General features: G+C 31.6%; 1 non-coding gene across 1 annotated transcript; it reads right to left on the minus strand.

Annotated features, from left to right (window-relative positions):
- Positions 1–722: 722 nt before the first annotated feature.
- Trnaa-agc lies at positions 723–793 on the minus strand. The gene has a single exon. It is a non-coding gene; the product is annotated as a tRNA-Ala (tRNA).
- Between the last annotated feature and the right edge of the window lie 14,274 nt (positions 794–15,067).

Here is a 15,067-nt window from a genome sequence, read left to right on the forward strand (position 1 = left end):
TTGAAAATAACAACTTAGTTTTTTCTTTGATAAGTTATCTGTGAAATCTGGTCTGACAGTTTTAATCTCCTTGGAAATCCTGACTCCATTTGTAGCAGTCAACTTTATAAATGCTAATGAAACCCCTTTCACTATAAATCCGTGTCGTTGGTCACAAAACTTTTCTTGTATCATCCATATAATATAACACAATGTATAAATAGTTCCATTTAAAATTTAAATATATTTTTGGTGAAGAAACTTTAGTTTAGTAAAAATTTATCCAATATAAATTATGTTTTTAATAATGTCTTACAACACTCTGTATTCAGTTCGATACTTACTTTATATTAGTATTATCTTAGTAATTACTGTCATGTCTTTATTGGGTCTAGTTATTCAAGTAGGATGAGTAAAGTATAATTATTAATACTCAACACGCTAAGGCGTCTTTATTACAACACTAATACAACAAAGCCCAATTTAAACAGATACGGTGTTAATTAATGAACCACCCCTATCAAAGTTATACGTGATCTTTTGACTTTCCCAAATTACTTTTCACTTAATTTGAACAGGAAATTGTAACTTCAGTATAATGTAACGTCAGTTAATAATTAAGTATTAATTGTAACGTCAGTATAATGTCGTTATTTAACCATAGGATATACTAGTATATAGTATATGTAATATATGATTTGACATATATATAATTTCAATAAACGTTGAATCGCAAAAAGTACTTGCTCCGCCGGGACTCGAACCCGGATCTCTCACTTGCTGGGTGAATGTGCTACCATTACACCACAGAGCCCTTACTTTTTAAGATTCAGTTATACTGTATTCGGCTGTATCTGTCACGTATGCGTTTTAAATTACTAAACTAACATATGTTCAGAAGACCAATTACCTGTCAAACGACTGTTGTTTACATTTATCAAATTTGTATCAATGGCAATAGCCTTATTTACATTTTTCAATAAAAGAAGGATATGTATATATATATATATATATATATATATATATATATATATATGTATCCTTCTTTGTCTCACGTACTAATATATTGAAATAATGAAATGGTTTTTTTACTATTTAAAAATTATTACCAGACAAAGGAATGGGTGTTTGGGTGGTAAAAGACAAGGTTTTGTTAACTAAATCTTGAAATACACACTTTGTGCTGGAAAGATAAAAGTTTTTAACAAAAACCATGAATTACTAAAAACCCTTAAGAAACCCAAAATTAAAGTAATATTTTATATCACATTTTAACGTAAACTACGAAGTTATGGAATTCCATTTCCATTCCACACCAATACGTCAAAGCTACAATTAAAAGTTGCTGGCCAGCTTTCTGTTTTGTGTGGCCAATTAACCTTAAATTGGATTTCACAGCGTTCCATGCAATGTTCTTTCCCGTCTTTGTACTGACGATAATTTACGCCAATATAAGTGGGTGTTTTAATACAAATAGAACCGATTGTTGAAGATAATGTCACAAAACAATATTTTGTTCAAGTTTTTTTTTAAATGTGTAATAAAATAAACTATTTCATAGTACGTCTTTTCTCATTGCAATAATAACTAGTTTACAATTTAGTGAATAAATGTACATTTATTTTTCTACCTCTGGTTTATCTAATACGTAAATACCTCTTTAAATTCATTTTTATACTGTTCCTGAGATCAAATGTTTTTTCAGAAATATATGTAAAGCCGATTTCCATAGCTTTCACTAAACGAATCTGCTACTGACATTTAGTGGTAATTTATAACTTCTGTTTACGTATGAGTTTAGATACTTTCATACTCTATTTAGTGAAAGCAACTTCCGTCGCTTGTGTTCTCCATTTGGTCTAAGGAATAGAATGTGGCATCGATTGTTCTTACTTAAGCTACAATAACAATGTCATACACGTTGCCAAAAGAGCAAACCAGTTTAGAGTACTTTATGTGTAAACATTCACCACTTTTTTACTTGACAACAGCGTTTAATTTGTATTTCAAATGTACTAGATTGTTTCAATTCATAAATGGTGCGGTATGATGTAAATATTAAGGCCGCCTCTCACACATACGTCTATTTATCCACTGGATGGAGTTTTTTTGCCAGGGACATCCACGTGGTACTACCTCAAACATCAATCCAGCTGATAGACGGACGACTTTTTTGCATCTCGTCTTACCGCTGAGTTGTCATGTACCTCTGGGAAACACTAAAATAAGAGCATATAGTATAACTTAGTGTAGCAGTGATTTTGTGAGAAGTGTTCCATGGATGTTTACCGACATTTCCAGCAGTTATGACGAAAATACGAACAAAGAAAGAAAAGTGATAACTCTACAATTGCATAGCTGATATAGAAAGGAACGAAGAGAGGTTCACAAGGTATTTTAAATTAAATAAAGAATGATTGAAGAGGTTTTACATATAAAGAGGGAACATAATAATTTCAGGAAGTCGATCACAGCAGAAAACGGCTTACTGCGTGTTTGTAGTAGGCTTCTTTAAACTAAGTACCAGCAGTCTCAAAGGAAGTTTTTAGTCATTATCGGAAAAACGTAAATTTATACATTCATAAGATTTCAAGTCAAGAAATGTATTATTATAATTTATTTATTTAATTTCTCATAATTTTTCACCTTTTCATAAGAAACTAAACATATTTTTAAAATATTTGAAGACGTTGTTTGTAATAACACAAAGACCAATATACCAATAAAAGAGACGAAAGTCACACAAAGGTTTAAATTAATAAATTAGCAAAATCTGATGATTGATGTTCAAATAACAACAATCAAAGTACAGCGACCAATAAACACACTACGCGGAGAGGAACATAGCGGAGTGGTGTCTATTAAAGTGATACTGTGCCTATCCGCAGCAACGAACGTTCATGTGGACCTTTTCTCTTTGTCAATATCACTCCGTGAGCGATTCAAAAACATCCATTTACTGGACTTTTTCCGTCTAGCGGATGGATGGACGGACGCGTGTGTGGCATCCCATTTAATAAGCAGGTAAACAATTTTGACCGAGCACCCAACCATCCATTCAGTGAATATATAGACGTGCGGTGTGCGGCGTAAGGCACTTTTAGACAGTAAATTCATATTTGAAATCTGCATTGACTGCTGATCAAGAAATATATATTTCATATTTTTTTAAATCTAAATCTAAGCTTCTGCCTCTTAGGCGAACATCAAATGAGATTTACCGATGTTGTCAGATATCAATTGATCAATTATGTCACTTTTATAATTTGGTTTGATGTTACTATTATAATTATTTTTCCTATTTCAAATATATTGCTGGTAATTTTCAAATATGGTTTTTTCAATCAAAACTTCCTTGGACTTTATCTAATATTTTACATAAAGAATTTTTCCGGGTGTTCCAGCCTTTTTCGATATTAGTAGTTATTACACATTTTGCGATTACATTTCATATATAAAATTAGTTTTGTAAGTGGATATCGGTAGCCTTTTTAGTCGTATTGTACCCGTCTGCTACACTTAGCTATGTCAGGGTTTTACCAACAAAACAAGCGTGGGAGAAGGAGTCTGTACAGTAATTCAAGGTCTAGAATACTGCTAAATAGTAGAACTGACAGAGTCAGGGTTTGAACATACGCTATCTATAACTCACACCCAAAATGAATTGCCTTATACAGCTCGGAGATCGGATCCCATACATCGAAAACTGTGACAGAGCTTGGATAAAGAGGTAAAATTAGTAGATAAATGAGGTTAAGTTTGAACGTAGAAAGTATAAACGTTGTATAATTAACAGTTGGGCCTGGTTTTGGAAAAATAACAAATGTTTTATTCTACGGTTCCTGTATCAGTTTGAGGAAGTAAAAAAACCCCTTCTACTATAAAAGTTGTGTATTTTTCTAGGGATATAGTATGTAATTCAGGAAACCTTTTTTTGTTCTGCAAGTAAAGGCATGACTCATACAAGTGCAACTCCATGATAGAGGATAATATACCAAAAATACATACAAATCATATAGAGCACATGCACGCAATGTTGTTAACAACTCTAAAGCTTACTTTTAGGAGGTTTGATATTGATAACAAACTGGTTCACTTATTTTCGTTCTATTTGAAGTCATTGGTCGCTTCATAATTGCATTTATGGATGTTAGAACAGGAAAGTAAGATTTCACTTATTTACCTTGTAGATAAAATATTCAATACTTTCTCGCGGAGCGGCTCGGGCCGTGACAAGTATCTTCTCCCGTTGTTGACGGTGACTACCGAAGAATGAGCTTTTGTCCGATAACTTTCCGGTTTATTGTTCGCTTCTTCTTTCTTAGATAATAAATTGGTTTGTACGGAGACAAAATAAAAGTTTTACTGTGCATCCTCATATCATTATAGAAGTTGAAGCCGAATCACGCTCACTTACTAACGAAGTGAACTTATCAATCAATTTTTATTAGCTTTGTCTCATTAACACTACTGTTGTTATAAGGAACAAGCATTTTTTATTCTTGTACATATGTACTTTATGAAAAAAATTTCTAATTGTGTAGTTTGTTTTTGTTTTTTTTTTGTATCAACTACAAACAATTGTGTTATATATTTTTCTAAGTATAAAACATGCAAAAGTCTTTCTTTATTAAATCAGGCAATTTTTTAAGCAGCGCTGTTCTTCACAAAACCTGAATATAAATAAAGATTCCTCATAAGATTTCTAGTTTGGCTGCAATGACAGTTGTAGATGGACCATTGCATTATGTGATTCAGGACCTCGGGGAATATTTTGCAACGCTTTCTACCCAACAGTTAAAGTCTATTAATTGGATGTCAAACGATCTTATAAAGCCTTCAACAGTGAATACCATTCTTACGTTTGCCAATTAATAAGGTAAAGATACAATCGGAAAGTCCTAACTTAGACACAATCTCTTATGACTACATCAAAATTGTGTAAAATTTGTTGTATTATTTATAATTTTTATGTAGTCATAAAACCTATGACTTTCTTGTATCTAACCTTTCATGTTAAGCTTTTAGTACATCGATTGACGAGCTTCCATGTGTAGTTTCATCACAGGTAGGCTTGACCCAACTTAGGCCTCAACTAGACTAATGCCTGTGATATTCACTAAAAGATACTGGATATTATTTTCAACATGGATGGTTCTTCGCTTTAATTTTATTTCACAACAGATTAAAAAAAATATTGTATTAATCAGTTAAATTTGCGTTTCATTACTAATACGCTAATCACATTAACTGCTTTGATCTTGGAATTAGATACTTAAAAATACCTTAAACGAGCTCCAAATTTTCACAGTTGATATAATATGATTACAGAAATTTCAATAATGCTACCGTTAATTCAGTCAGGTTACCTATGATTGCTCACGATCAAAGAATTTTTGGTTAGGGTAATATAACCACACAACATATATTCTACCAAGTTATTTCAACTCCTTTATTTAGGGTGCTTTCTACTTCGGGAATAGAACGTTCAAAACCTGGAACAAAACATCAAACCCTAGCCTTTTTTAGCATGCAAAAAAATACTTATAATTCTTAGAGCTTCATTAAATGTAGTATTTTGACTTTCTAAACGAGAATAATTTGAAATATTTATTTAAGTCATACTAGGAGAGAAATTAAGTAGTAGTTTTAAGTTGCAGAGGTAACGGATTTTATTATGAATGGATTGTATAACCTACGTTTCTCTCCACAGAAATGTTTACATGTTTCTATATAGAGTTATGCCACATACGGACATAAAGACATACACACAACTAATAAGGTCTGACTTTGGAATGTTAACCTTCAAATCAATAAGAACTTTCATTGGTCCTAGAGGAACCTTTGTAACAGATTTAAAATATCTAACACCCTTTATCAAGAGCTATCACAGAAACGGGTGCAAAGACAGACAAGCCGATAGACGGTATTGAACAGACTTTGGATTAGAAAATCAACTGGAGCTTCTCTTGGGTCAAATTCATGTAACAAGTTTCAAGTTGCGAGGCCTTATTTATCAAGATTTAGGATACAGAAGGTCATGCGGACAAACAGAGGGATCGATCAACTGTCTTTTACCTCAAAATCTATCTGGTTACCTTGGTCTCGTATTTCATCAGTTCGTTCAAAGAATTCGTTTGAGGTTTTTAAAAATTGTCTTTATGTTTATCTAACTGTCTTTCTGTCTATCTGCCGCTCCACATGAGATCTCGAATACTGTATAACCTATAGGCTGTTTAGAAAAAAATGGACTGGACCCAAAATGTACGTATGTTATAGCAGACATTTAATTAATTTTCTGAAACATATGGAACAAGTCAGGTTGTAACTAATTATGGAGTTTTTAAGTTAAAAATCAAGTTGGAAAAATTCAAGTTAGAATATTACTGTTCTGCTTGCAGCAAACGGTAATTACAGTAACTCCTCGCGGCTACTTGAGCATTAATGTAAGCACCCCTCTTACAAACGCTGATACTTAATAAAGAGGGTGACAAGTTAAATCGCTTGGTACTACGAGACATTGTGGTTCTACTGTTCTAAAATTATTTTCGTATTTTTTAATAAAGGGTCTTTATAAATTCAGCTTGATGCACTGTACACAACGATAAATCAAGAGGGTTTCTGCATATCGGAGAAAATTATGCACATAGTTAAATCTGTGTTTTTTACATTTAATCTGTATTGCATATAATTTTTTAGTTTATAAAACACAGTTAGATTCTTGAATACGGTTAATTGATTGCGATAAACTGAAAGTTAGTTATAGCATGGAACATCTGAGGCTCCAATTTTTCTAACTGAGGATTACTCCAGATTATTTCTTTAGTTACAAGTAATTATTTAAAAAGCGTACTTACATTCCTAGATAATATTAACAATTATATTAGTATATTAGCAAAGAAAAAATTGCATTCCCTTTAACTCGTACTTTAAGACGTAATTATTCCTGCGTAAAATGTTTGACAAACCCTTGACTTTATATCAAGTTGTGGAGTTAAGAGAAATAAAATGAGTAATTAAAAATAAATTAGTACTTAACAAAAATGATACGCCTATTCCTTTAAATCTCTAAAACTTGATAATGAATTAAAACGCTTAAAAACATATATTACATTACACTCATTAGCATGTCATTTTGCATAATCTCATAAGTGCTCACGTTAATCTATTTCCCTCTCGGATTCCGTAATGTTCCCGACATGTTTTTAAACCACTCAATTACCAGAAACTGCAAGCATAGGTTAAAGAGAATTAACATTAACATGCTATAACGCAGGCAGGTTAATGCTCTTTGGTTTAAATATTCTTTTAGTAGTTAATTAAAATTGACTTTTTAAATGTCTGAAATAGAAAAATCAGGCAACAATATTTAATATTATAAAATTCCCCATAACGTAATGCTTTTATATTCAAGACAGGAAACAGCATAATATTTTGTACGGTTTATTCCTCTACCTCACTATAGAACAAATAGGTTCAACTATCCTGTGTGTAATACTTTGACTGGCAACTATTATACTTTTAGAGTCCGCTTAACCAAAAGAAATAAATGACATAAAGTATAAAGTACTAGACTCTTACAAATATCCTAAGCTATTAAGAAATTTTTGGGAACGCTGAACTAGAATTTTGAGCGAAAAATTGTTGCAACTAGTCTATTCCGGAGAAATCTTGGATGAAGTATTGAGGTACTTAATTTTCAGCATCAAGTTCAGCTCAGAACGATCTTAGCGTACGTTAAAATTCTTTAAATATTAAAATATGCATACCATGTAGGTCTTATGTAAATAAAATTTGCATATATATTATTCTACTTTATTTTGAGTAATAATAGGTACATTGAGATATAAGATCATTGAGTCTTAAATAACAAAATAAGACGGAAAAATATAAATTTTAATACTAACAAAGTTACGATGCTCAGATAAAATGTTAAGTAAAGTTTATGATTGTGCTTTCAATATCTTGTTAAAGATAATTTTTTCATAACCTATTAATATTTATGATCATGTTATAACCGCTAGAGAACGGTCCTTAATTTTTTTAGTATTTTTAACGAAACTGTAGTATTTTTGTGTAGCGGTGTCTTGTCTATTAATTCCACTCACACAAAAAAACACTCAATCTTTTTTATATATGCGAAAAATAACTAAGCTATCTTTTAAGCTTTCAAAAAAAGCTATTCTCATAGAATCTCTAAAACTTTAGTAATTTGCAACTTTCAAAAATTAATTATATCAATTTAAAACAAATCAACAATAACATTTTGAAGCTATTCAATAATAAAAATTAATTTTACAAGATTTACGTCGGATCTTTATTTTATGGAACACATTCTTTAGCGTCAGCGTAACATATTCCCCTTGTTATTGCAGAATTACGGTACAATAAGTATCCTACGAAGTTGCAAGGAAGAATTAAAAATTAGGCGTCAATTCCCTCTTTTGCGTAGTTGTTGACAACGGTAAACATGTCTCTTTTAGACTCTTCATTTCTGTCTGAAATAAAGTGACTCTGGTCACATTGGTTTTATCGCTAGGTATGTTGGTAACGAGAAAACACAAAATAAACAAATTAATAAACCGAGCATATTTTGTGCACGTAGATATGCATGATCATAAATATGTGTCATTTTTTCAGTAAATTATCAACGAGTACTTAAATACTTAGTTTGTCATAGTGAATTGTCATTTTCTTAACAAGATAAATGTTGAATTTTTTTGTTTATCGTTTTTTGTTTTGAGCGGAATTACTTATAACAATGGGGTGGACCAAGGTATGGTAGTTCGAAAATTAGTATTAACTCTCTGTTTTGTCTATATGTTACGTGCAATATTTTCAAAAAACCTAGAATCTGGAAATAATGAGATATACCTCAGAATAAGAAGTCAGTGTGTTATATAAAGTATAAATTACTACATTATATAGAAAGTACTCAAATCACTTCACATAACAGTTCGAATGATCCTAGGATAGTACTCTTAGAGAATAACATCTAAAAATCAATAGATATATGACACTTGTTCATGAAGTTTTATTTATTTGCACGGTTTAGCAGACGCAAGTGAACTAATTTCGTGAAAAAAATAATAAAATCGTTATTTACTAACTCATATATGTCAAATTAACCACTAAGAGATTAAATTAGCGCCTTCTTTCCCCAGTTAGCAATGTAAAAACAGTTGTATGTTTCAGAGTGTGTCCGTCTGTATACACGACAACTTATAAAGGAGTTAACTTAGAGGGTTTAAAACTTTTGTGTAAGACCCAATTCCTACTACTTATTTGTAAAACTAGTATTTAAACTGGTAAACATCTGTCTATAATAGACAGATCTGTCAATAATTGGAAGCAGCTCTCGGCGCTAGGATGTGGTCCACTTTGGGGTAAATAGAAGCATTCTTCGCTGACCCGAATTCTGGTTGTGCTTAACCTTGTTTTGTTATACTCTCCTTGTGAAGTTTTAAAACAAATTAATGTCTTTTTTCACTTTTTTTCAAAATTACGTGTTTATATTGTAACGAAGGAAATTTTACAAGAGGTGTTAAGGGAAATTTAACCATTTTTAATTGTTACATTTATTAAAAACTAAATGCCATAACACAAATCTACTAACACCAAACAGAAATTGGCAAGTCTAGTCAGTTTTCATTCTGAAATAATAAGGACACGCAATCGCGTAAACACAATCGTTTTTTCATAACGCAATTAACGATACTGTTGTTTGTGGAACACCCCCGTAACTTATGCGCCAGCAGCCCCACGTCTCCCAGATATTTCATGTCACAAACACCAGCCTTACATTAGCTTTGCTTTAGTCTGCATTGTTACTCCAGATTTATCTCTTTCACTGATTGTATTTTAAAACAACCTTAAGGTATTATGATTGCTAAAACAGTCCTTTAACTTCAAGAACATAGTTCGTTGTTCTCAAAGTGACGTGGTACTCAACTTACGTTTTAGAAGGGTAATTCATACGAATGACTTAAAAAAAGACCGTTTGATAAGCACATTTTATAAGCACTTATGATGTGTTTTGAAATCCACCCAGTAAAATATTTCTTAAATAGATTTAAAATAAATCAAAACCCAAAAAAAATAATATATACCATTTGGTGTGACTTTGCACTACCGATAGTTCAGAGTTTTTACTAAGTGTATGATAGCATTCAAACCAATGTATTCTGTCTAAAGTAATTGGTATCGATCTATAACGTCATTAATAACTTAAAAATAAAAATAGATAAAGGAAAAAGTTTAATATTTACTGTTTCAGATATCGAAAGTAATGTTTAATTTTAATCAATAAACTGTATTAGAAGCGTACGAAGAGAAGAATAAAAATTAGCAATTGAATCATAACCTGCAATTTAATTCTACTTAATTTGGATGTATTTGTATTTAGCTACGTTATCGTTTCCCTTTGGATACGATGAGTGATCTTTTTGATCAATATTAATACAAATATTTTATTATTTTAACAAGTTTATTTAAACGGACATCGGTCAGAACAGTACTTTCCTAACGATGTATCGTAGTAATTTAAGATCTAGTTGCAATTAATTTGTTACTGGAACTTTTGTCCTAATTAGTATTAGAGGTATGATAGTATTAGTATTATTTAATAATTATAAAAGCTAATGTGTTAATGGCCTACAGAAGTGCCGTTACACACAGGGCTCTTGCTTGTTTAATTATACAACCATTAGAGACAGATCGACATAAAAACTTAATTAAAAACCGAAGGAAACTAATGGCCTGTTTAATTACAAGCGACGAACAGTAATCGACTTTTAAAACGCTTGAATCATCATTACCCAATTTTTCCTAGTTGATCGTGGCTAAATGGAAATGTTATGGTTAGCAGCTGACCTTTTGGCTGTTGAAAAAATAATTGATATAATAGAATTAGCATTTTCATTGATAAGCTACATATTATATTACCCTCTAAAACAAAAGATTCGTATTATATAATAAATGAAAATAGTTAAGCTACTCGCGCGCTGGGTCACTACGGCTGGTACGGTCGTCAAGGCCGTCACGACATTTATTAGAGTGGGTGCGTGCACTGGATCGGGCGTCCCGCACTGTCCTCCATCCGCCTTCCGGCAAAACAGAAGACAGTTTACGAGAGGGTATGTTGAAATTTGTATGTGGAGGAGGAAATTGCGGTAGTGAGTGCGTTTTCTATAGAATAAGAGGAGAATGTTAAAATAAGAAAAAGGAGGTTTTGGATTCATAACATTAGCAGAAAAAAGATTGATTTGTGGTGAATTTTACACTTTCCTCCCGGACCTTGTGGAAGATGACCCGGGTTTTTTGAGTACTTCAGGATGAATCACGACAAGTTTTTAAACACTATTACTGATTCTAAAAGCAGAATTATATACAGAAGAGACTAATCGAACTTAGAACGGATTACCGGCGTCCTAATGTATTAAGAAGATGAAAACACTTGGTAGTTTAATCGCAGCTCCAATTTTTCCCAAACGTGTTCTCTTCTTACATTTTGAAAGAGAATGTGAGCGCAGAACGTTGAAAATGCCATACCTACCGTCCCGGATGCCCGAACTGGATCGGGCGGCGGATTCGCTGTGACGAAAATGTCCTACAGTTCGTAGCTGCAGACTTTCTATCGGCCATGCCGAAGATTCGGAACGCCGTTGACGGCCGTGACGACGCAGTGGGTGCATGCTCATTTATATTATGTTTTCAACTTTAGAAATTCCGTACTAACCGTCCGTGACGACCCAGTGGGGCGCGCTGCTTAATAGACGCAGCGATTAGTAAAGCCACCACTCGAGGGGCTGAAAAAAACGTCTTTTATGAGCGTCTTACTATCTATCCACACGAATATTTAAGAAACTAAAGGATCTGTATATTGGAAATTTTTTATGAAGTTTAATTTTTAATGGGAGTTGATGATTGTCTGAGCGTTTAGTGATCATTTTTACATTCGTCTTAAGAATAACCATAATAGCTAATAGACCATAGCAGAATCAGAAGAAACAGGATTTTTCGGACATTTGCTATCGTTCAGCAATAAAAAAATCTATAAAACTACGATTTGAGATATCCAAACTGATCTCCTTTTTAGGTAAATAACTAACCCAATACGTAATTAAAATCTAGGTTAAAATAAACAAATCATACCCGAGCGTTTTGACACGCATATGTAAAGAATTATAATCACTATGTTATGTGTTAACTTCACTAACTTCAAAACACGCATTTAGGAAAAACTAAACACAACACTAATATTTAAAACTGAACTTCAGAATTCAGGTCACAATAGGACTGCATTAGCCGACCAACTTCCTACGAACTGACCAGTGGTCAATATTAAATAGCAATCGTCATGGCAGAAACATGATGGCGGCAAACATTAATGAAACGGAAGTCGGTCTTTTTATTATTAGTTGTCTGTAGGTGAACTGGTGACTGTGATTCTTGACTTATGCTTGTCGCAACGTTATATCATGGTTTGTTTATATTACCCTGGATTTTATTTATGTGTTTAGTTAGTTAGTCACCTGAAGAAGAGATGAGTTTTCCGATCTCGAAACATTGTGTTACTGATTTTTGTATCACCGAAAGATGGCAAATGTACAGGAAAAACATTCTTTCTCAATTCTTTTATCGTCAAAAACAGACTTAAAACTAAGTTTTTGTAAGCAAACTGTGTACAATCAATATAATATTTTAACATGCGACATATTATTACTTACGGTCTAACCTACAACATCTGTTGGTGACTTAGTGTGTAAGCTTTTATAATTTAAACACCGAACCTAATGATCAAAAATATAATCACTGTATCTTTGTGTAAGATGTATAGAAGATGTTCATCTTTTCACTTTAAGTTTTGGGTGAATCTTAATTTATACTTACGAGTACCGGACGATGAGTCCTGTAATGTTCAAATCATGGAATTAGGCTGCTGAACGGCATTGAAGCTTATTACTCAACAGGCTGATACAATTTCTCATTTGCCTGCCTGGCTAATGAAAAAAATAACTTTTTCCCATTTATTTTTCTGTCTGTTTGTTTGTAAAAAAATGTTAAAATGAAAGAGGCTATAAACTTAAAAATTAAGCATACAAACTGTATCGCGTAAGCTCTAACTTGTTTTAGTAAAATTGTATCGTAATATTTTATATTGTAATTTTCGTTATAATATAAGTCTAAAACTAATACTTCCGATTATATTAACTGAAATTGCAACAAAATATAATTTAAAAACCTATAACCATAACCTATCCGACTATATTAACATATAAAATAATGCACTACTAGAGTTTAAAATCAAAATCATATTCTAAGAGAAGTACATCAGATTTATAAAATAGCTGGTAAATATTTAATTTAAACTCTGATGACGAATCCAATAAAGGTGTTTATGGACTATATTAAACTCTTTTTAGTGGTAGATTCAACTTATAATGTTATGTATATATTAGTTTAATTATTAATAAACTACTACTGTACCCATTATGACGATTTATATTAAATACTTGAAGTATTGTAGGTGTTGAGGGTTGGGCTACAACAACCACTCCGGCAGAACCCTCTTGTCTGTTGGTATTTTCACTTAATTACACACCCACTGACTTTGTTGCTCTCTTTACGTCCACTTTAATTAAAGTTCTCATATAATACAGCCTGGCGTTGAGAATCTTTATTAAAAGCGCAATTTCCAGGAGAAATCTCTAAAATGCAAAATCAAAAAAATGCTACTGAAAATAATCTGCACATACGTTGTGTTTAGGTGTTAAACATAACTATACTGTTAAACAACAGATAAGTGATTCATTCACAGGTTAACTAAGTATAGGTATATGTATATACTGTATAGTATATGTATATAGTTCTGTGTAATACATTGAATTCCTCAATGAATAACTTGATTTATACCAAATAGTCACTGGTTATTCTTTAAAATGCAATGAATAATAATATTTAAATACTTAAATGGTATTTACTCTATTGTACACTCATTACAAGCTCAATCATATTAGTTATATTATTATGTATTAAAAGCTAATTCAAATAGTTTTTGCAAGAATGTTACAGGAATACCCACTGCTTTAATAACGTGTCACGTATTAGAGTCTATTTAATAAAATGTTATAGCAAGTATAATCTCAAACCATTATACTGTAAATAATAATAACATATATATATATATATATATATATATATTAAACAACTCAATAATATAATTAATTTGTAATATTAAAATAAACAATTGTAATGTAAAATAAAAAAATTGTAATGTTAACAGCTAACCAGGGTTATACTGAAATCTGCGTAGTATCTATAAGCTATTTTTTATCGCTGTCAACTCCAATGCCTGATAGGCCTATATTAGATTTGGTTAAAATAATTTTTACGAAGGAGATTCATTCAATTTTCACTTTTAAAATGAAAATAATACCATCCATAACGATAAATAAACCATGAACGTTCTATTTTCCCCTACAATTCTAATAACTTTATAATGGAACATATAAAGTCTAATTTATTAATATAATAACGTTACATTATATATTATGTAGGTTAGTATATTCTCACCTGTTTTATCGCAGAGCTGTGTAAAGGTGAAATACTAGTAATTGTCCTGAAACAAATACTCCTCTTCAGCTAGTTGAGCTAATTGGGACTCGGCTACGGCGTGCGTGGAGAAAGAGCTAATTAGCTTTTGTCTTTATTGAACTTTTTTCTCTTGTTGCATATCTTATCTTCAATTACATATTGGTCTACAAATCTTTGAGTTTATAGCCTAAAAAGTACTAGACATATTATGTTTAAACAACTGTCAGCAACAGGATTCCTATTAAATATAAAGCAACATTATAAAGTTTATTGAAACATTTTTGTTGTAAATAAAGATAGTTCTAGTACTAGCAAAACCATATTTTCTAACTTTATTTAGATTTCTTCCTTACTTTGGTAATAATTGTTATTATTTGTAAAGTTACAATTATCTTTGCATTCTACACAAAAATAAAAACTATTTCCTAATTTTTTATCTAGGGAGAGGCTTAAAAAGTAACAATAATATCAAGTATTACTAAATTATTTTGGA

This window comes from Homalodisca vitripennis, unplaced genomic scaffold, assembly GCF_021130785.1.
Source record: "Homalodisca vitripennis isolate AUS2020 unplaced genomic scaffold, UT_GWSS_2.1 ScUCBcl_5413;HRSCAF=12112, whole genome shotgun sequence".
NCBI lineage: Eukaryota > Metazoa > Arthropoda > Insecta > Hemiptera > Cicadellidae > Homalodisca > Homalodisca vitripennis.